The sequence below is a fragment of the Tasmannia lanceolata genome, unplaced genomic scaffold (assembly GCF_043159265.1).
Source record: "Tasmannia lanceolata isolate RefF3 unplaced genomic scaffold, GAP_Taslan_0.1 ptg000025l, whole genome shotgun sequence".
Classification (NCBI taxonomy): Eukaryota; Viridiplantae; Streptophyta; class Magnoliopsida; order Canellales; family Winteraceae; genus Tasmannia; species Tasmannia lanceolata.
Window position 1 is genome coordinate 7,084,668 of NW_027518702.1, and position 12,678 is coordinate 7,097,345.

Genomic DNA, 12,678 nt, shown 5'->3' on the forward strand with positions numbered 1-12,678 from the left:
TGTTTGGATGATCCAAAGCGTTCATTTGATGGGCCCTGACATAGATTGGGTGTGTCCAAAAAATCAGCTCCATCGGATCATCCTAACTCTTCAATCTGTGGACGAACCGTCAACTGAGGGGGCCTACCTTATACAAATTGAAACTACAGGGGTGTAGTTGTCACGTTTTAAACTATGGGGGTAGAAGTGAATGTGTAAGAAAGTAAAGGGGGTGTAAATGTAATTTTCCCTATAATTTAGGTACGTAAAATTTAGGAAGAAAATATTTTCTAGAGTACATTTTTACTTCGAAAAATTTATCGTTGTTTCTTTGCACTCCGTAAATTCAGACCACATACATAAATTTTCTTAGGATATATTTTAAGGGGTTGGGGTGGGCACGACACCCAATGACTAGTAAAATCCCTTTTATATGGACACGACCCCAATGACCAATGCAGGCAAAGTGTAAATTAGTCCCCCAACTGCAAATTCCTAGCTCCGCCCCTGGCTCTATTTGGATGCATGTAGTTACCTTGTAGATTAGTGGTATAAGTAGTCAATAGGGAGGAGACAAACATTTGATTTACCTAGAATTTACCTTGTAGAATAGTGATAAGTAGTGTTTGGTTTAGGGGTGCGTCTCTGGTGGGGGTGGGCCAACCCAACCCAACCCAACTCAAGGAACCCTTTTTCCTTACCTTACCTGACCCAAGTTTTTAAGCTTACAAATTTTTTTTTGATAAACAACGTCGGGTTTCACTCTTGTAGGGTTGGGAAAACTCATTCCGAAACGACCCGGCCCAACTCGAGTTACACCCCTAGTTTGGTTGCTATTAAGGGTGTCAATTTTGGCTCGGGCTCAGAAGCTCGCTTGAGCTCGGCTCGGTAAAAGATCGGTTCGAATCCTTAACGAGCCGAGCCAAGCCGGCTGGCCAGGCTCGTTAAGGATTATATATATATATATATATATATATATATATATATATATATATATATATATATATATATATAGAGAGAGAGAGAGAGAGAGAGAGAGAGAGAGAGAGAGAAAACGGTTCCTACACACATGTGTAGATAAGTTATCTACACTAGCTTAAAATACAGTGGGGGCCACATTATTTGGGTGATCCAAATCATTCATTTTTAAGGCCCTCTCATAGATAGGGTGTCCACAAAAAATCAGATCCATAGGATCATTCTAACCATTCGAACTTTGGAGGCAAAAAATGAACTAATTTGTGAAGGTTTAAAGACATCCATTTTACCTCCACAAATCGTAGAGTTGGGATGATCCTATGGATATGATTTTTTGTAGACACTCTATCTATGTGAGGGCCTTTAAAATGGATGGCTTGGATCACCCAAACAATGTGGGCCCCCACTGTATTTTAAAGTAGTGTGTAGAGAACTCTCTACACATATGTGTAGGAACCGTTTTCTCACACACACACACATATATATATATATATATATATATATATATATATATATATATATATATATATATATATATATATATATATATATATATAGAGGAAACTGTTGGTGAGCTTAAGCTCACCAAACTTATGGTGAGCTAGCTTGCCCAATCACATGGGGCCCACTTTGTTAGGATGATCCAAACCATTCATTTGAAAGTCCCTTACATAGATGGGGGGTGTACCAAAAATCAGCTCCATAGGATCATCCTAACCCCTCCATTTGTGGAGGCCTTGCAAATGAATGGTTTGGATCACTCCCCAAAATGTGGGACCCATGTGATTGGGCAAGCTAGCTCACCATAAGTTTGGTGAGCTTAAGCTCACCAACAGTTTCCTCATATATATATATATATACACTAAAAGGGTTGTCCAGGGAGTGAAAGGGGAAGGCAAAATATGTCACTTCCTTTTGGAACCTCATTTGTTGCTTGGACCACCCCCCGTAGTGTAAAAAGAGTAGTCAAATTACACCAGATAGGGCTCTCCAGGTAAGATGAGGGGTGCGAATATATCATTGCCCTTAATATAATCCGAGCTCGGTAAGGCTCACGAGCCTGGTCGAGCCGAGCAGAGCCCGAGCTGAGCTATTGAGCTTAACGAGCCGAGCCGAGCTGGGCTCGCTAAGCTCGGCTCGTTTACACCCCTAGTTTGTTAACTAACCAACTTCTCCAAAAGCTTAAGCTGTTGGAGAAAGGCGTTATTTATCTTTTACACTTTAACACTCCCCCGCACGTGTGACCTACTTGGCAATCACGTGGCACATGTGGTCCCACTTTGGGCCGACCATCGCATGTGGGTTTTTGCTATCCGGGAGGTTTGAACTCGAGACCTTTGGCTCTGATACCATGTTAACTAACCAACTTCTCCAAAAGCTTAAGCTGTTGGAGAAAGACGTTATTTATCTTTTTAGTTGCCATCCTTATAGAGGACTGGGAGGGGATGTCATTACTAATATAGATGGAGAGAGAGAGAGAGAGAGAGAGAGAGAGAGAGAGAGAGAGAGAGAGAGAGAGAGAATCCTTTTTTGAGAAATTTGGCTTGGAAAGTATAAGGAAGGGACATTGAAGTCCTGTTACTAGACATACAATTATTACCTCTGAAACTTGTCTGGCTGTCTCCAGAGATTTTGATGTTAAATTGGCAACCAAACACCATAAAATTGAAAAAAATGATGCTAGGCATGCTTCATAGTGTTTCTTTTGACACAAATTTTGCCCAGCAAAGAAAAAGAAAATACCTTTTTATCTCTTTTTTTGGGTTTGTACCTACTTATATATGGATATTTGAAAGCCACTTTACCACTTGGGCATCATTTTTTAATATTTTTTCTAGAGAAGATCTATAGCTCGCGCTATTGCTATCTAATCCTCTCCCCTATGCGTACTTGGCAACAGGAAACATTTTCCCTGGGAATTTTTCTATTCTCACAATTTAGAGAAAAAATGATAAAATTTATTCCCTTTCTAGCATGCATTTTTTACAAATTAACTAATTATACTTGAGGATAAGGTTATAATTTCAACCAAAAACTACCTAACCATTGTAGAAATAAGAAAATATGAAACCAAGATAAAGATGAAACTAAGAAAATTAAGGTGCCACGAGTGTATAATTCACTTAGAAATACCGAGAAAATACCTATTCCTGAAAATATCCTTCAAAATTCCATAGACAATTTAAGTAAATTTTCTATCCCTACGCTTTCTGAAGGATATATAGTTTTTGCAATTCTTTATCCTGCATTTTTGTTCAATCAAGTATTTGTGTAGTGGCCACTATTTATTGTAAAACAAAGTGTGAGAGGCCATTGGACTCACTGTATCATCTAGGTAGACTTTTCAGAGCCATTTTTAGGTAGGTAAGTTGGAATTGAATCTCCAACCTGAAGGTGGAAGGCCAAAACCTTTACCATTGAGCTAGGGGCTCAATCCCATAAGTTTTCAGAGCCCTTTTACAAATAGTAGGATCAAATTGATTGGGGGCAAATATCACCTTAAAGAACGCAAGTAACATTCCTCAGCCAATTATTTCCTTAATTCTTATCTGTTTTTTGCGGGGGTTTCTCATAGCGGCGATCTCTCTTCACCGGCGTTAGATGGCTCACTACCAAGTCCAAGTCTCAGGCAGGCAGGCAGGGGAAAGTTGCCTTATTTTCCACCCAGGTGGTTGCTTGGGTGGGAAGGCAAAGGCAAAAATAGAAATTCTATTTTAGCTTTTGGGGAAAACTAAACTATAAAAAGAGAAGTGTTGTTCTCTTAGGTTGCGGCGAAGCAAGACGTTTTTGGTGTGTCGGCTGCCAAATGAGAGAGAAGAAAAAGAGAGAGAAAGGGAGAAGAGGTTTTTTATCTCGGGATTTTCTCTTGGGTTCTTTTTCGGGTTTATCTCTTGCGTTATCTCTTGTGTAAGGTCTTGGGTTTGAGAAGCAAGGAAAGGGTTACGGGTTTGTGGGTTTGCGATTAATCCATTGTAATCCTTGTATATTGTTTTTCTCGTAGTGGAAGATCTTTCTCGCCCATGGAGTAGGCTTGGCTGAACCACGTAAAATATCGGTGTTCATCTTGTGGCTTGTTTGTTTATTTTACTTTTCCGTTTAATTTGTGCACGATCGGATCGGATTGCCCAGTGGATATTTTCCCAACATTATCAAATAATTCAACATTACTGCGTATAAGTCTAATAATGAACAAAAAGAATGGCATTTATACCTCCAGATAGAAATATAGAATGATATTAATAATTAATCTATTAGTAATCAAGTTTGATGCTTTGCTTGTCATGGGAGGGCATGAGTTGTGTTCCAATTTTAGTAATGTTGACATAATCTTGAGGGCCGTGATCTGGTAATCCAGGGATAACAAGCCCCAAAATTCTAAACAATCTCAAAAACCACCCTTCCTTAAAATCTGGCCCCTTCATGTATCCAATGATAAAGCTCCTAACTAGCTCCCATGTTGCATTCACGTACTTTGGGATCACCCTCCAAGGCGAGAAATAGTTCTTGTTTGGCTCTTCCTCTACTATCTGTTTCATGACCAACAAAAGAAGTCAATAAACTTACATGAAAGATGTGTGTTTTTCTTTGTAGGAATTGATAACCTTCTTGCAGTGTCTCTGTATGTGTGTTTTGAATTATAAATTAATGATTACACAACATCAACTCTAATAGCTTAAGCTTTTAGAGTCATTGGTTGCTTCAAATGGTATCAGAGCTTGCCTTCGGACAGGCCATGAGTTCAAAACCCAACAACTCCTCGATATGAAAAAATACACGTGTAGAGTAAACCCAAAAGAGGGGAGTGTTGAAGTATAAATTAATGATTAAATAACACCAACTCTAACATATTAAGCTTTTGGAGTAATTGGTTGAGAGAGAGAGAGAGCAATCACCTTTCCTTCGTAGCAGCTGTTATAGTAAAGGCATGTCCCAAAGTGTTTGTAAAAGAAGATAGAGTCATCATAGGGCAATCTAGGCACAATGTCATTCTTGTATACAAACCTAAAATACCTTATAGAAGGGTGCTTCTTCACAAACTCCCCAAGCTTTCTATCCCCACCCTAGGCTGGCCAAATGTGTACACCCCTATCATCCTCTCCAACATCCACGTCTCTTCATGCAATGCAAGAATAATAGGAAATAATATAGCTAAAGCCCCTCCTAAGCTGTGGCCAGTCACCACAAACCTTACTTTATCATTCTTCTTCAAAACCTCCCTAAGCTTTTCTCTAATGGCATAATAAGCAAATGGGGGCTGGTCTTTGCCTTGATCGATCTCTTTCGGCCAACCAGCGCCTGATTCGATTCACCATTATTAGGCCTTCTTTGTCTTCGCATTACCCTAGTTCCTTAATCCAACTAGCCATAGGAGAAGCTAAGCTAGCTAACCTAAGTCCGTAGCTAAAGTTCTCAAACAAGAGTTCCATTCCCCTTCAAAGCTCCTTCCGTTTTCCCTTGTATAGTAAGTGCGCAGGTTCAGGCAAGCGCCCAACCTATACAAGGGGCTTTTCGCCCTTACTAGAAAAGGGGTAGAAGGGCGACGACAGACTTAGACCGCTCGACCCTGTTGCTCTAACAACGAAAGGGTACCATCCATACGCCTCAAGCTCCTTAAAGAGCGCAAGAAAGCCTGACTTAATCGGCTTCTTGGAAGCTTTTGGATCCTCCGTGACGAAACGAACATTAGGAACGGCCTATTCAAAGTAGGTCTTCTTTTTGCTGTTATTGGAAGACAGACCTTTAACTACAACTACCCCTCGAGTCCCAGTCTCGGGGTAGTTGCTCTTCTTTCTGGATTTATATAGGTATTCCTAAAAAAAGAGCATAAAGACAGTATGGGTTCCGCCCGATCTCTAAGTGTTGTTCTGACATGTGCGATTTAGCAACATAAATCTTTTGTTCTTTACCCGCTCCGACTCCTTCTTTCTTTAACCGCTGATCTATACCTAAAAGCCCTACCTTCAAGGTTTGGAACTAATGGAGGAGGTCCACTTAGGCCCGTAGGTCCAATTTCATTCATTTTTCTGATTTTTCGTCGCTTTTTCGCGAAGGCCATGGTAAAAAAAGGCATTTAGCTGCTTTCTGTCAGTGTTGTTCTGACATGTGCGATTTAGCAACATAAATCTTTTATTCTTTACCCGCTCCGACTCCTTCTTTCTTTAACCGCTGACCTATACCTAAAAGCCCTACCGTCAAGGTTTGGAACTAATGGAGGAGGTCCACTTAGGCCCGCAGGTCCAATTTCATTCATTTTTCTGATTTTTCGTCGTTTTTTCGTGAAGGCCAGAGATAAGGAGAAAGATAACGGTGGTATTTGCGGTCCCTCATTTTACTTAATACACCCCTTTCTCTATCTTTTATATGGCTTCCATCAGTCCATGCTATTTTTAAATTGACATCTGCACCCCATACGGCCATACCACGCATTTTACGAACCCACTTTTGATCCAACACCACTCTCGTGTCATATGCAAAATACTCATCTCAATGTCCACAATGTCCCGCACCAGGTTCGAAGTGACCCCTCCAAAAATTTGATATCCACACTCCCGAAAACCAAAAAAAAAAAAAAGGATTTTTTTGCATGTTCAAAATCCCTAGAGTCGTAACATTTTTTTCAAGATCGTCGATGTTTGCCATCACCATTAGAGTTGCTATTTGTCGCATATCTTTTCATTTCTTTCCATTTTCTTTCTTTTTCCAAATCATAAGTTCCAATCTTTAGACTATTTCAGTTGAGGTACCTCTTTCGAGGTGCGTGCATGAAATAGTTGCTTTGAGGGGCCTCGATTCCTTGAGGTTCGTGCCTGAGAGGGTCAAATTCTATGAAGATCGGTATGTAACTAAAACTAATCAATCTTTGAAGATCGATATCTGAAATCAGTCCATGAAAACTCGTCAATCAAGGCTAGAGTTCGATCAAGCCAATTCAGGCTCATCTTTCAAGCGACATCATCTTCGGCAATCAACATTAGTCATCTGGCACCGACAAAAATCATTATCTTCAGCAACATCGGCAGTATGCAAGCGACATCTTCAACATACATGTCATCAAGATTCAACAGTGTGCTAATTATTTGGGGTTATTCTATTGTAATTAATGTGGGAATATTTTTATTGTAATCAAACGCATGCAGATTTTTAAATTCACATACGATTGAGGGGGCATGTTAGAGAATATCAGATTTAGATGTGGATGAGAGAGATGAGAGAGTAGTTAGATAGATGGTTAAGATTTGGATCTCTTGATCTTATCCTTATACTCTGTGATGTTTATCTGTAAGTACTTCTATAAGCACTGATAATTGCTAATAAAGGTCATCCAAAGATTAGTTGAAATATCTATTTCGATAATATTATACGCCAAGATGGGTTTCCTAGGCTGAAAGTGATATATTCGCCCCTTTTCTTCCCAGGGACAGTCCTCTCTAGTGTATTATTATTACCCTTTTACACTACAAGGAGGTGGCCCAAGTAAGAAAAAGGGGCAAATATATCATTTCCCTGCCTACGCTCGTCCACAAACTTCATGCATACTTGACTTGCATCAAAGAAAATTGTGAAGGTACCCTCTTTTGTGCTAAAGGAGAAACAATAAACCTAGATTTCTAGAAGTTATAGGCTATTTCATACCATCCCAGCAATTGTAGAACTCCATGAACACCATCTGCACAAAATATTAGGGGGTTTAGTTCCATAATATCTTCATAGATATGTTTTAGTAAATGACATTTTCAACTCGCCCCCTTCCACCTTTTTCCACTCCCTTTTGTTTGCCTTTTCCTGAAGATGATTACTTCCACCCCCTTTTGTTTGTCTTTTCTAAATATGACTTTGTTTTTAGAAAAATTCATTAAAAAAGGACAGATAATAGGGGGTGAAAATGTTGAGAAAGATGGTGGGGCGAGGTGAAAATATTATTTATCAAATGTTTAACAACTTTGATGATGTTCCAAGTGTTCTAAATAAAAAAAACCATACCTTCCAGTGATCATTAACTATGCATTGCACGAAGGCTTTGTTCTCATAAGCTAATTAATTTAGCTGCCATAATAGAGAGTGCAGCGCAATATCTATCATCACCATGTTTGATCTCTTTATCTAAATCCACTCTCTCATCTAAATATGCGAGAGTTGATTTGAAATTCGTTGATTGGCCTTGTTGGGAATCACCACCCTCCTGTGCAATAGAAAACCATCTATATTTAGTCCACAAACACTTTATAAAACCAAAATAGTTTAAATTTTTTTATAACTTTGAAAAAGTTTCAATTAAAATAGGGAAATGATATGAGCGCTCCAATGTTTGGATATTCAAGCTCAAGTTTCTTGTCTTTTAGTATTTAAAGGGCGGACAAAAGGGTATTACAATTCCGAAAAAGCTCTCACAAGCCCATTAAATACTAAAAGACAAGAAACTTGAGCCTTAATATCAAAGCATTGGAGCGCTGGTATCATTTCCCTTAAAATATTGTAGAGATTTATATTTGATTTATTTAGGCTATGCTTGGTTAGATGAGATTTTAGTGGAAGTAGTAGTCAACAAGGAGGTGACAAGGGTGGGATATCTGTAGACTTGTCTAGAGAAGATTAGAGGGAATTTTGGAGAATTTTGGTAGTGTGTTTGGTTAGATGTCAAAGCATGTGGGAGAATGGAGGGGTGTCATTAACAAAATAAATAGTAGAAGAGAGAGAAAGAGGAGAGAGAAAGAGAGAAAAAAGTAATGATTACACATGGCATTTCATATTCTACTCTTCTCCCCTCTAAAATTTACCAAAAACAGGGTTTGGCATTGGAAAAGTAGGGGAGGGGACAATCCCACCACATAGGCGCCACCTAAGCAAAAAGCTAATAATGATGTCTCTTCCATGTCTAGTAGTCCAATGGGATTTGAGCTAAAAAATGACAACCAAACAACATTTGGTATTTCATATTCCTAGAAATGCTCAGCCGTCTTCCCTACTTTTTGCAACCTAAGAGTTCTAAAATGAAGGGAGCTCTTTCAATTGGATGAAAGGGTGCCCCATTGGTTGTAAATCACCAAAGTGCATTCAATGTTCTTTGAATTTTCATCCCATTTAATGCGCTTTGGTAATTTACAACCCCATTTAATGCGCTTTGGTAATTTACAACCAATGGGGGCTCCCTCTCATCCCTTTTTTGGAAGGGCGCCCTTCAGTTTAAAACTTCTCTTGCTTTATTTATTTTATGTAAATGAGCATTCTACCCTCTTTCCACAAGTTTACATTTGTAAATAACTAAAAGGAAGAGAAAAATTGAGCTATGAGTACTAATTTCTCTTCAAGTGCAATAGAGAAATTGAGTTCTAAGAGTAATATTGTGGAGTTGAATAAAAATTGTTCTTATGGGCTTTCTCTATTGTGCACTTCTTCTGTTTCTTTTGGGTGAGGACCTTTCTCCCCTACCATCTTGGGCATAGTCTAGTTATCTAGCTACAAGTTGGGATCTCTCTTTATTTTCACATTGTTTATTATCATATTTTTCTAGCATTATATTTTACATTGGACATGATATTTAGGCACATCACTCTCTTTGATTCAAACTTCTTTGGTTAGCTGTTTATTATATTTTTGGGAATCGTAACATCCAATTAGGGAAAGGTTATTAGAAGAGAGTACAAGAAGAAGAAACTCATCTCCATCTCCCATTTTACCTGTTCTTTCGGTTATTAGAAGAGAGGAGACTATGAAAGGGAGAGCCAAACTAGAACCTGTTTAGGTTTTGGAGGATTGAGTACACGTACGTACATCTAAAGGAAGCTGATATCTCATATCTGAGCCCCATTGTTTTGATACACACACCTTACTTTATTTTCATTATAAAAGGGGAAGTGATATCTTTGCCCCCTTTCCTTCACCTTGCCACCCCCTCTAGCGTATTTATGACTACTCTTTTGAAACTACAATGGAGTGGCCCGGGGGAGCAAAGCGAGCGAATATATCATTTCCCTTATAAAAGGCAACAAGAGAATGTTAAGATAAGGATGGGGACATATTTTAATAGATGGCAACATGATTAATCTTTTGCTACACATAGTTTTTAAAATTTTAAACAATAACATTAATATAATAAACTTTCATGATCTAGGATGCGTTTGAATGCGCGTTAGGTAGAACTAGAACAAACATATGATTTCATCTTTCTTTTTTTCCAAAACGGATTTTTGTTTTGGTAGAGGTCCTCTTTATTGACTCTATTTTCTCTCTTGATTTGAGAGAAAAATCAAACTGTACAAAGCCATTAGGGGCCGTTTGGATACGCGGATTTTAGAATCCAGGTTTTTAGTTTAAAAACAGTGTAAAAGATGGTTCATGATTAAGGTTCATGATTAAGCTGCTGCCACTGTCCTGGCAACGATTCTTAGATTTTAAGTAAGAAAACTAGGTTTTAGAAACCTCTCCCCCATCATGAGATTTCTAGCCGCAGTATACATGGCACATATGTAAGAGACCCACACAATTTAACCAATGGGCCCCATCACTGGTGAGCCATAATTGGAAGATCATACAAACCTAGCCATCCGATCAATTATTTTCAAATCCTATTGGTGGCTAAGATCATCCCCAATTGGTGCAATTTTTGGGCTATGACCCAGCCCGATAGGCCCCACTATATGAACAGCATGGATCTCCTACATGTGTGACATATACTAGATTATAAAATGTTCCATGTTAGGAGTTTTTATATGATGCCCGACCGTCAAACTAACAACAGGTAGCCCTTGTTACTTTGACGGCCGTGCATCATATAGATTCTCCTATGTTGGTACTACTATGTTTTAATATTTGCACAAACTCAGCTTTTCTTTTCTGCATAAACAGCAGTCAAAGGTTATTCAGGTTCCCAAACAGCTCGAGAAGCCAATTAAAAAAAATGAAAAGACTAGCTGAGTTTGTGCAATTATTAAAGGGAAATGATATAAGCACAACCATGTTTGATATTCACACTAACTCATCTTGTTTTTCATTATATAAAGAGCTGTCAAAGGTCATTACATTTCCCAAAAAACTCGCACGATTCAATCCTAAAAGAAAAGACAAGCTGGGTTTTTGCAATTATAAAAACATGGTTGTGCTGATATCATTCCCCTTATTAAAACATGGTAATGCCAATATCAGTAGCCTTTTTTTTTGATGCCAAATATCAGTAGCCTTGTTGATAATGAGGAAAAAAGTGCAACTCATACCCTATGCTTACACAAAGATATTAATATTAGAGACAATAATGAAGAGAAAAGAGGAAGTTGATTCACCTAGGATGAGATTCAAAAGGAGTGTAAAGAAGTTTTTGTTATGAGACAAGAGGTTGAGCCAAATCTCGATCACTGATCCGATCCAAGACATGGGTTTTCTCAATAAGATGAGAATTTTCTGTGCAAGGATGGAGACAAAGATCAACCATCTACGCCTTGCTTCTCTTAGCTCCATCCCTTGTGAGCACTCAACAAATCTATTATTTTCCATATTATGTGAAAATAATAGGTGAAAGAGATCCATCATCCCCCCTTCTCCAGGTTTCAGAACAAAATAATCGCTGAAAAGTTCAGAATCCATGGAGAGATAGAGAGAGGTAGAGGTAGTGGTTGTGATTTCAATGTTGGAGAAAGGCTTACTATATACATTTTAAGATATGACTAGCTATGTAGATGATTATCTCTTAATTAGTTTAAAACTAAGGATTTGCTAGTGTCCATCCCAAAAGGCATTTTGCGGCTGGTCTGTCTCATCTTAGATCAGCCACATCGTGAATGAAGACAACATCGTTCGTCTCCATTCACGAGGTGGCTGGTCTGACGTGCGATAAACCAGCCGCGAATTGCCTTTTGCGATGGACGCTAGCAATTTCCTTAAAACTATTACTTTATTACTTTAAGGAGGAGTTTGGCAAGTTCTAATTCAAAGCCTTCGAGCCAACACATTTAGCTAGGGTTGGATCAACGATGTTGAGTGTGGAGTGCAAATACAGATGCTTTTGCCAATGTCAAGACTGGGGGGGGGGGGGGGGGGGGGGGGGGGGCGGGGGGGGGTAAAGTCTAAAAGAGTGTGGTGCCTTTGTACGGTTATTAAAATGTGGAAAAGTAAAAAAAAGTTAGACTCTACTTCTTTGATCAGTACATTACTACATGACGGCCACAAAAAAGAAATTTGTAGATCGGGTCCCAAATCACACCTGATTCTGGGTTAGAATTAGGTGTGTTTTTTACTCTAGAGAACCAAGCATACGTTCATTCATAGACAGGTCCACTCTCTGGTTACGAAATTTGGAAGGTGTAGACATCAAACTCATTTGACCGGAACTCGATTGCAACTTACGTGCATGATCTAAGGGCCTGTTTGGATTGCAAGAAAAACATTTTTGCCGGAAAATTTTTCCCAGTAAATTTTTCTTTCCACAATTTTGACCGCAGCAATATCATCATAAATGGGAGGTCCCACAATTTTGGATTTCAAAATTCCCTACCTCCATGTTTGGTTGCCAAAAAAATGGGACTTTTGTAGCATTTGCATGGAATTTGAAAAGCCGAACGGCGTTTGGTTGATTTTTTGGGTCCAAAACTCCTTTTGACTGCTGGGATTGTCGGAAGCCTGTCGGCTGACGTGGAATACAAATGAGAGCCCATTTGCATACCGCTAAATCAGAGTTTTTTTGGTGGCATTTATTTTAGCATGCGATTTTCAACAAACTCCCACCTTTTGCCT

General features: G+C 38.9%; 1 pseudogene; it reads right to left on the reverse strand.

Moving 5' to 3' along the window:
• Nucleotides 1–4,208: 4,208 nt before the first annotated feature.
• Nucleotides 4,209–11,532, reverse strand: LOC143857601 (triacylglycerol lipase OBL1-like; annotated as a pseudogene).
• Nucleotides 11,533–12,678: the final 1,146 nt, after the last annotated feature.